This window comes from Magallana gigas, chromosome 10 (assembly GCF_963853765.1).
Source record: "Magallana gigas chromosome 10, xbMagGiga1.1, whole genome shotgun sequence".
Classification (NCBI taxonomy): Eukaryota; Metazoa; Mollusca; class Bivalvia; order Ostreida; family Ostreidae; genus Magallana; species Magallana gigas.
In genome coordinates this window covers 37,131,382-37,141,045 of record NC_088862.1, presented here as the reverse complement: position 1 = coordinate 37,141,045, position 9,664 = coordinate 37,131,382, and positions in this window count along the sequence as shown.

Here is a 9,664-nt window from a genome sequence, read left to right as displayed (position 1 = left end):
CACCATTTACCACTGCAAGTGCATTCGCAGATACCAGTGCCAGCACAAGCGCAACAACAATTAGCTACAGGTGAATTGAGTACAGTTACAGATTGTGTGGGCCAGAGACGAAATAACGACTTTGCGCGAAGGAGTTTTAACAGTCGTCCGCCTACGCAAATGCCAATCACCACCGACAGGAATGCAACAAAATGCAATATAAAACCTGCGACTTTTGACGGTAGTCATTCTTGGATTGATTACAAGTCTCATTTTGACGCTTGTGCGGCCATTAATAACTGGTCTGATAGAGAGAAAGGACTCTATTTAGCCGTATCATTGCGAGGTGCTGCGCAAGGGGTGCTTGGGAATGTCTCGTCAGAGACGGGACAACAGTATAATCTGTTGGTTGAAGCACTGGAGGAGCGATTTGCGCCGCCGAATCAAACTGAGCTTTACCGTCCGCAATTGAAAGAGAGACGACAGAGAGCTTCGGAAACACTGACAGAACTAGGTCAAGCAATTAGGAGACTTACTTGTCTGGCTTATCCTTCAGTACTAATGGAGGTAAGAGAAACGCTTGGAAAAGAGGCATTTATAGATGCGCTGGTAGATTCCGACATGCGATTGCGCTTAAAGCAAAGTAGACCTCAGAATTTAAATGAAGCAATACGCTTAGCAGTTGAGTTGGACGCATATTATAAGACTGAAAAGAGAAGCCATGTGCACAGTGTGAACTTCACAAAGCCCACTAGTGAGAATGAATCGCAGTCCAAAGATTTATTTGAAATGATGCAGACACTTCAGGATAAGATAGAATCGTTAGAGAAGCGCATTGAGGAGAAAGGTAAAAATCAAAGCGTTCTTGAAGGTCACAGATTTGCCAATACACAAAGAAGCGGGAAAGTGAAGTGTTACAAATGCTCAGAAGAAGGACACATCCGTAGAAATTGTCCCAAATTGAAGAGAGAGCGCGACAGTAGTACTCGACGCAGTGAGCAGCCTAAAGAGGGGAATGCGCGTCGAATTCGCGGTAAGCAGGGGCGAAAAAATCGAAAGAGTTCTAAAGGAAATGTAGGGGCAAGCAACCTATGTGAGGAAGCAGGTATTTTTATAGATTCAGAAGTAAACGGCCTTAAAACAAAACTTCTCATTGATACTGGTGCATCCCTGACTTTGTTATCTAAGAGAATATATGACAAACTAACAGACAAGCCCGTATTAGAGGAGAGTAGACAAGTTATAACGAGTGCCAGTGGCTCAAGACTTTGTCAGTATGGAAAAGCCGATTTCGTTATAGAGATAGGAAGGTCAAGGGAAACGGTGAAACTAATGGTAGCGGATATTAGTGTAGACGGGATACTGGGTCTTGATTTTCTTAGAGCATGCAAAGGAGATATAAACTTCGAACAAAGTTCTCTGAAATTGAATAACGAGGAGTGTTGCTTCTCATGGGAAGGTACATTAGGGTGCTATAGGGTAACGGCGGATAAGGATGTGTGCCTGCCACCGAGAAGTGAAGTTGTAATTCAGGCTAAGGTACCGGGAGAAAATACATTTGGTTCTGCACACTATTTGGTAGAGGCCGAGCCAAAGTTTCTTGAGAGTGGACGCGCATTGGTTGGCCGAACTTTGGTAAAGGGACATAATATTGTGCCAGTTTGTCTCATGAATATCACTGAGAGCGTTCAGCAAATTCATGGTGGTACTTTGATTGCAAAAACGACTGCAGTGGAAGAACAAAATGCTTCCGCTGGTGAGGCTGAAAATAGTGCTAAGGGATTACGCAGTGATTTGCGGGAGTTGTTTGACAGGTGCAAACTTAATCTGTCTCCTGCGCAGTTTTCGAAGGTAGAACTATTCTTGCACAAAAACGAGGATTTGTTCGCAACATCGAACTATGATTTAGGGCGGACACATGTTGTGAAACACAAGATAAATACTGAACTAGGAACTCGTCCTATCAAACAGGCGCCTCGACGAATCCCTCTACATTTATCTCAAGAGGTTGATAAGCAAGTCAATGAAATGGTTGATAAAGGGGTAATCGAGACATCTATCAGCCCGTGGGCATCACCCGTTGTCCTAGTTCGTAAGAAAGATGGGACAATGCGCTTTTGCGTTGACTATCGTCGATTAAACGAAGTTACAGTGAAAGATGCATATCCACTTCCAAAGATAGAGGAAGCGTTTGACCATCTTTCAGGGCATGCTATGTTTTCTACACTAGATCTCAGCAGTGGGTACTGGCAGGTCGGCATGGAAAAAGGAGACAAGGAGAAGACTGCCTTTGTTACGCGCAAAGGGTTATATCAGTTTAGAGTTATGCCCTTCGGTTTGTGTTGCGCACCTGCCACTTTCGAACGTCTCATGGAGACAGTGCTTGCAGGCCTTCAATGGGACAAGTGCTTGGTATATCTGGACGATATAATTGTTGTCGGGAAATCGTTTGAAGACATGCTAGAAAATCTCGGAGAGGTGTTCAAGCGTTTGCGACAGGCAGGTCTCAAACTAAAGGCTAAAAAGTGCAACCTTTTTGCAAAGAAGGTTTCGTACCTTGGGCATATAATATCTCAGGATGGTATTGCTACTGATCCGGAAAAGGTAAAAGCAGTTGCTGATTGGCCGATACCAAGTAATGTCTCAGAAATTCGATCTTTTCTTGGCCTTTGCAGCTACTACAGGCGCTTCATACGAGACTTTGCTTCCATAGCCAAGCCCATGCATCGACTCACTGAGAAGGGAAGGAAGTTTCAGTGGACGAAAGAGACCCAAGAAGCTTTTGAGGTGTTGCGTGATCGATTGGTCAGTGCGCCAATTTTAGCATTACCTGATGTAACAAAGCAATTTATACTAGATACGGATGCCAGTGGAACGGCAATCGGTGCTGTGCTTTCGCAGAAAATTGATGATAAAGAACGCGTGATTGCATATGCAAGCCGAACCTTGTCTAAAGCTGAAAAGCGATATTGCGTTACCAGGAGAGAATTATTGGCGGTTGTTCACTTCATCAAGCATTTTCGACACTACCTTTATGGATGTCATTTTCTTATCAGGACAGACCACGGATCACTGAGATGGCTGTTACGATTTAAGGATCCGGAAGGTCAAATGGCGAGGTGGCTGGAAGTGATCAGTACGTACGACTTTGAGATTGAGCACCGCCCTGGTCGAAAGCATGGTAACGCAGATGCACTCAGTAGAATACCATGTCCCCAGTGTGGTTTCGAACCTGAAACAGTGCAAAAAGTTCGAACTGTGTACGCAAATCTAGACTCGAGCGAGAAAGATGACCTTACTTTGAAAGAGGCGCAGAGTGAAAGCAAGGACATTCAGTTGGTTCGTTCTTGGGTTGAAAGTGGGAAAAGACCTTGTAACTCTAAGATAACGCAGCAAGGGTTTGTAGTGAAATCACTATGGAATCAATTTGATCGCCTGTGCATAAAAGAAGGGCTGTTAATGCGAAAATGGATACTGCTACCCTCAGACAAGGAAACATTCCAGGCTATTATCCCCAATGAAGAGCGTCGGAGAGTCCTTAATATGTGCCATGACAGCCATACATCAGGACACTTAGGTGTTACGAAGACTTTGGCCAAAATAAGGCAAAAGTATTACTGGCCTGGGCTTCAGAAAGATGTCCATCAGTATATTTCCGGTTGTGAAAAATGCACCATGCGCAAGAATCCAAATCCAAAGCAAAGAGCTCCTATGCAAATTGCTGGTTCCGGTACTCCAATGGAGAGGATTGCAACTGATATATTGTGCGAATTGCCAGAGACGGACAGAGGAAATCGCCAAATACTTGTAGTGTCCGATTATTTTACAAAGTGGACAGAGGCTTTCGCTCTACAAAGTATGGATGCTGAAACCGTAGCAAGCACAATCATGGAGCAAGTTATAGCCAGATTTGGCGTACCATCAGTTCTGCATTCTGATCAAGGGCGCCAATACGAGAGCAAGCTGTTTTCTGAAATGTGTCGGTTATTGGGTATTAGAAAAACACGTACCACACCTTATCACCCGAAATCAGATGGTATGGTGGAACGATTTAACCGTACACTGCTCTCGATGCTCAGTACCTATGTTCAAGAAAACCAGCGTGACTGGGATGTGTATCTCCCTTATTTATTAATGGCTTACAGATCCACAGCGCACGAGACAACTAACTTCTCCCCAAACATGTTGATGTTGGGTAGAGAGGCGACTACTCCGTTAGACCTGATGTACGAGATGCCATCTGATATAAAAGACATACCTTCTAATCAGTGGGTATGGATTTTGCGTGAACGCCTGGAAACCGCGCACAAAATTGTTAGAGAACATACAGAAAAAGAGATGCTACGCCAGAAGAAATATCATGATGCGAAAGTAGCATGGTCAATATTTGAACCCGGTGAAAAGGTCTATGTGTATTTTCCGGTTAGAAAAAGCGGCTGTTCGCCAAAACTGACATCGTTTTGGAAAGGTCCTTTTGTCATAGAGAAAAAGTTGTCTGATTTTCTTTACATAGTAGCATGCAGATTTCGAGGCAAGAGTGGTGTTATTCATTGCGATCGCATGCGAAAGTGTAAATCTCAGATATTGACAGGTGAAGAACAAGAACTGTCAGTAGAGAGAGATGAAATAGAGTGTGAGGCTGACAACTTGCATGCTGTTGATGACAATGCGAATTTGTGTGATAATGATTTAGAAAGCGCGAGCGCAGACCTTAAAAGTAGACCCCTGCGCCAGAAACGCGCACCTGCTTGGCATGATGATTTTGTGGTAGAATACAAAATATAGTTCAGTTATAATATCTGTATTGTTTAAATTGTGTAAATAGTGAGCAGACAGAATTCAATGTTTTGTTTTGTTATTTTATGTTGTAGGAAATGGTTAACACTAAGACCACTGCTAGAAAAGAGGGACACCGATGTCGTATGTGCAATGAGCGCATTATGGAAGAGAATTCCTGGGAAAAACATGTTATAGAGTGTGGAAGGAAGCGTCGCCAGAAAAGATTTGAGTGAACGCAGTGTGATTACGCCACCAACAAGAAGAGTGATATGCAGAGACACGAGAGAACACGGCACGGTGGTAGTTCTGGAACCGTACAAGCAGAAAGCGAGTCTGATCATGAGTGGGAATCATTGGATCCTGGGAGTCTCTCTGACGTCGTAGGTGAATCTGACATCCTGCGCACAATCCCTGTTACCCCTGAAGTGACGAAGAGGAAACCCACGAGACCACTTCCAGTTTATGTTCCTAGAGCAAAGGCCATAGTGAGCCCTGATGCCGTTGTTCCAACTGCTCCAAGTCCTTTTGCGACTCCGATGATAACTCCACGTGAGCGAGCAGCTAAAGACCTCACCATTACTGCTTCTGCATCCAAACCAAGCACCTTAAGGGCCGTTGCTGTTCAAGCTGGTATACTTACCGTGGACGCATCTACCCAGACCTTGACTTCAACGGGAGTAAATGTTGACACGCAGACAGAAGGAACTAAGAGGAGGCGCTTAGATCGAGTTCAGAAATCGTATCAAGTTGGTGGAGAATCGGTGATAGAAGTTCATGAAGATGAAGAGTGGTTTTAAGATGACTTTTGGTCAATTTCAAGCTAGAGAGCAAAGATATTGCACTGTTGTTACTATTAACCCTTACATGTTTGCTTTGAAAATTAGATGTAGTGCATCTGAAAATATATGTTACTGTCTTAGATAAACAGAAAATTGATTTAAAAAAAAAATGTATAGTGTTGTTTAATCTTGTTCCTTTTTGATATTGATTTGTGAGAATGCGGGACGCATTTCTCGGAGGTGTGGGTTGTGAAGCAAAGTTATGATCAAAATCGAAAATATCCCTTCAGTTCCCTGTGGTAGAATTGTGCTGACTGACTTCCGGTTTCATGTACTCATCCCATTCGATCCTCAGCTGGTCACGTACGTGATACCCGAAGGGTATATAAGCCGAGAAAATCAGTAGGATCGGGAAGTCTGTGTTCGACGGCCGAGACATCAACACATCGAAGCCAGGAAGGAAATTAAGGTTGGTAAGAATAACCTGTCTGTAGTCTTACGTGCCTGTAATAGGCTTTCGAGACTATAGGTGTATATTTGGAGTAATAAATATACAAATTAGCTTGTTGACTGTAGTTAGTACGCTACAGTCCCGGAACGGCGCGTGCGCTCCTGTCTCCGAGCAGCGCATACGCAATCGTAGTTTGAAGTGCGTGCGCCACAGAGAACCGGGGGATATTATTTGTACATATTTCAAATTTAAATCTGTGATTGAGGAAATAGATCATTTAATTCACTCTTTGATTTGCTCAGGCAGAGCAGCCGAATCCCATATCGAACTCAGAAACGTTACATTACGAAAATAATAATAAAGGAAAGGCGTGTTTCAATCAGTTTAATAGCCTCGGATTCGGCATCCGGTAAAATGGGTAGACAAGACTTGGCCTGGGCAAAACAAAAGATAAGCAGTTATTAATCTGCCAATCTCATTAAAATTTCAGGATATTTGATGGACCAGTATATATGTATTTGCTGTAAATATTGCTGCAAAATAATGCGTATTTGGAATTGACGATTGCCGATCTGCCCCGGCTTTTATTTTGCCACGGCCCGGTTTTGCTTACCCCTTTTACCAAGACTCGTATTCCATACTTCTAAAACGAGGTTCTTTGTTTAAAGCAGCCATGACATTATACGAAAAAGGGTCGATCTGACTATGATGAATTTGCTTGTTGTGCAACAGTTCGCGTATGAAGGGAAATTTTTGAAACATGAAAAATATATTGGTGCCGATTTTGTGAAGTAAATTGAGGCTAAATATTTCAATGCGTTGACAGTTTTCACACATGACGTTGATGTTAGCTTGTTCTGATTTTCGTTTCGTTTTCATTATTTATGCTTTGTAACCTGGAAACTGTCGTCTGTATTTCGTGATTTTTACGTATCAAATCAAACAGAGACTTCGGTAAATCAAACAGTTACGTTAACTGTTTACCTGCGCAAAATCTGATGTAGGAGTACTGAAATACAATTCATTCTATCGGTAGTTCGGCATTATTTTTTGCGTAATGGTAGATTAATGCAATAGGTTTTTGTTGAGATGCTCGGCATTTTCTCTAGTTTATTCAGTTTAAATAGAGTTTGATATCGCTTACGGAAATATGTAGGTATATACATGTATATATATGATTCATTTCGAAAAAATAAATTGTGTTCTTTATTTGTTATACATGTAGTGCATGTTTCTTGTGTTTAATTGTTAACAATTTCTATTTACTAACCATTTTTGAGTGTTTGCTTCGAATTATAAGCAAGATACAGAGATTTGCTAACAATTCTATGTTTGTACACAGATCTTAAAAGCTAAAGATTAAATCAAAGTACTGATAGTACTGAAAAGCGCTAACCCAGCTTCTGTATGTATATAACAGATATATGTATATAGCATTTCAGCTTCTGTATACGCACTATATTTCCTCATCACTGCATGACAGTCCCTGCAATGATGTATGTAAGCCCCGTACATTAATTTCACAATAACCCGTAAATTAGATTCACAATAGCCCGTGCAGTTATGTGCATAAACCCCTGAACCTGGTTCCCTAACCAGTTTAAATGATGTATACTTTTGCTTAGACGGGGCGGTTATTGGATGCACCGGAAGTTGATGTCTAACGACAATAAAGGGCTGAGCTATGCTTAGCGCTTTAAAAAGTAAAAAAATTGTCAATATTTATTACGAAAATTTTCAAAATCTGTTCTTCCAGAAACCAACTTATTGAATTGTAAACTTAACTTTTTAGCTCACCTGAGAATGGGGCCACAATGGGGGGGGGGGGGGGTCGAAGTTTAACAAATGAATATATAGAGTAAATCTTTAGAAATCCTCTTCTCAGAAACTAATCGGCCAGGAAAGCTGAAACTTGTGTGGAAGCATCCTCAGGTAGTGTAGATTCAAAGATATGAAAATCATGACCCCTGGGGATAAGGTGGGGCCACAATGGAGGGTCGAAGTTTAACATATGAATATAAAAAGTAAATCTTTAAAAATCTTCTTCTCAGAAACTAATCGGCCAGGAAAGCTGACACTTGTGTGGATGCATCCTTATGTAGTGAAGATTCAAATTTGTGAAAATCATGACCCCCGGGGGTAGGTTTGGGCCACAATGGGAGATCGACGTTTTACATAGGAATATACACAGTTAATCTTTAAAAATCTTCTTCTCAGTATCTAATCAGCCAGGAAAACTGACACTTGTGTGGATGCATCCTCAGGTAGTGTAAATTCAAAGTTGTAAAAATCATGACCCCCGGGGGTAGGGTTGGGCCACAATGGGGGATCGAAGTTTAACATAGGAATATATACAGTAAATCTTTAAAAATCTTCTTCTCAGTAACTAATTCGAAGGCAAAGCTGGAACTTGTGTGGAAGCATCCTCAGGTAGTGAAGATTCAAAGTTGTGAAAATCATGACCCCTGGGGGTAGGTTGGGGCCACAATGGGGGATTGAAGTTAAACATATGATCATATACAGTAAATCTTTAAAAATCTTCTTCTCAGAAACTAATTAGCCAGGAAAGCTAAAACTTGTGTGGAAGCATCCTCAGTTAGTGTAGATTCAAATTTGTGGAAAGCATGACCCCTGGGGGTAGGTTTGGGCCACAATGGGAGGTCGATGTTTTACATAGGAATAAACAGAGTCACCTTTAAAAATCTTCTTCTCAGAAACTAATCAGCCAGGAAAGCTGGAACTTGTGTGAAAGCATCCTCAGGTAGTGTAGATTCAAAGTTGTGAAAATAATGATCCCCAGGGGTAGGGTGTGGCCACAATGGGGGGGGTCAAAGTTTAACAAAGGAATTTACAGGGTAAATCTTTAAAAATCTTCTCAGAAACTAATCAGCCAGATGATTCTTTATAATTGTTAAGACTTTGGCCCCAGGACAATTCTTTGGCCTCACGAGAAGGTTGAGAGTTTACTGTACGTTTATATCCCATATATAAACTATTGTTAGGGATTTTTTTGAGAACTGCAATACTCAACACATGATATGACTATAAAATCATCCTGTTAGAAAAGGGACTAAACATAAGAATATCCAGGGGAAAATGGATTTTATTTATACAGGATTTACATGAATATATTGTATATTGTCCAGATAGTTTGTATTATGACTCCATTGAGCTGATTTTATCATACCTATTGTTCCTCAGGTGAGCGATGTGGCCCATGGGCCTCTTGTTTTGTAATTACATACAGAAGATATTTTTTTTACTTTGAATTTTTTACTTCTATCTTTAAAAAGGGACCAATTCTGCTGGGTTAAATAAGTTTCTAAGATAACTGGTTTGCATGGAAAATTATTAAATACTGTTGTAGCCAAAATATTAGACAATTGGCAAGCTTCTGTAATATTACCAAAATATGTGTTTACTGTAAGAAAGATCATAACTTCTTTCACTGGGTTCTCTTTTATTGTGCTTTTACTTTTGGTTTACTCTCAGTTTTAAACAGCTTTAACCGTTCTCTGGTTTTGAACACCTTTTACCGTTCTCTGGTCTTAAACACCTTTTACTGGGTTTTGGTAATGAACACCTTTATCCATGTTGCAGTATTGGAACACTTTTTACCGTGTTCTGATTTTGAACATCTTTACTTTGGTCCAGATTTGATAACCTTTTACTGTGT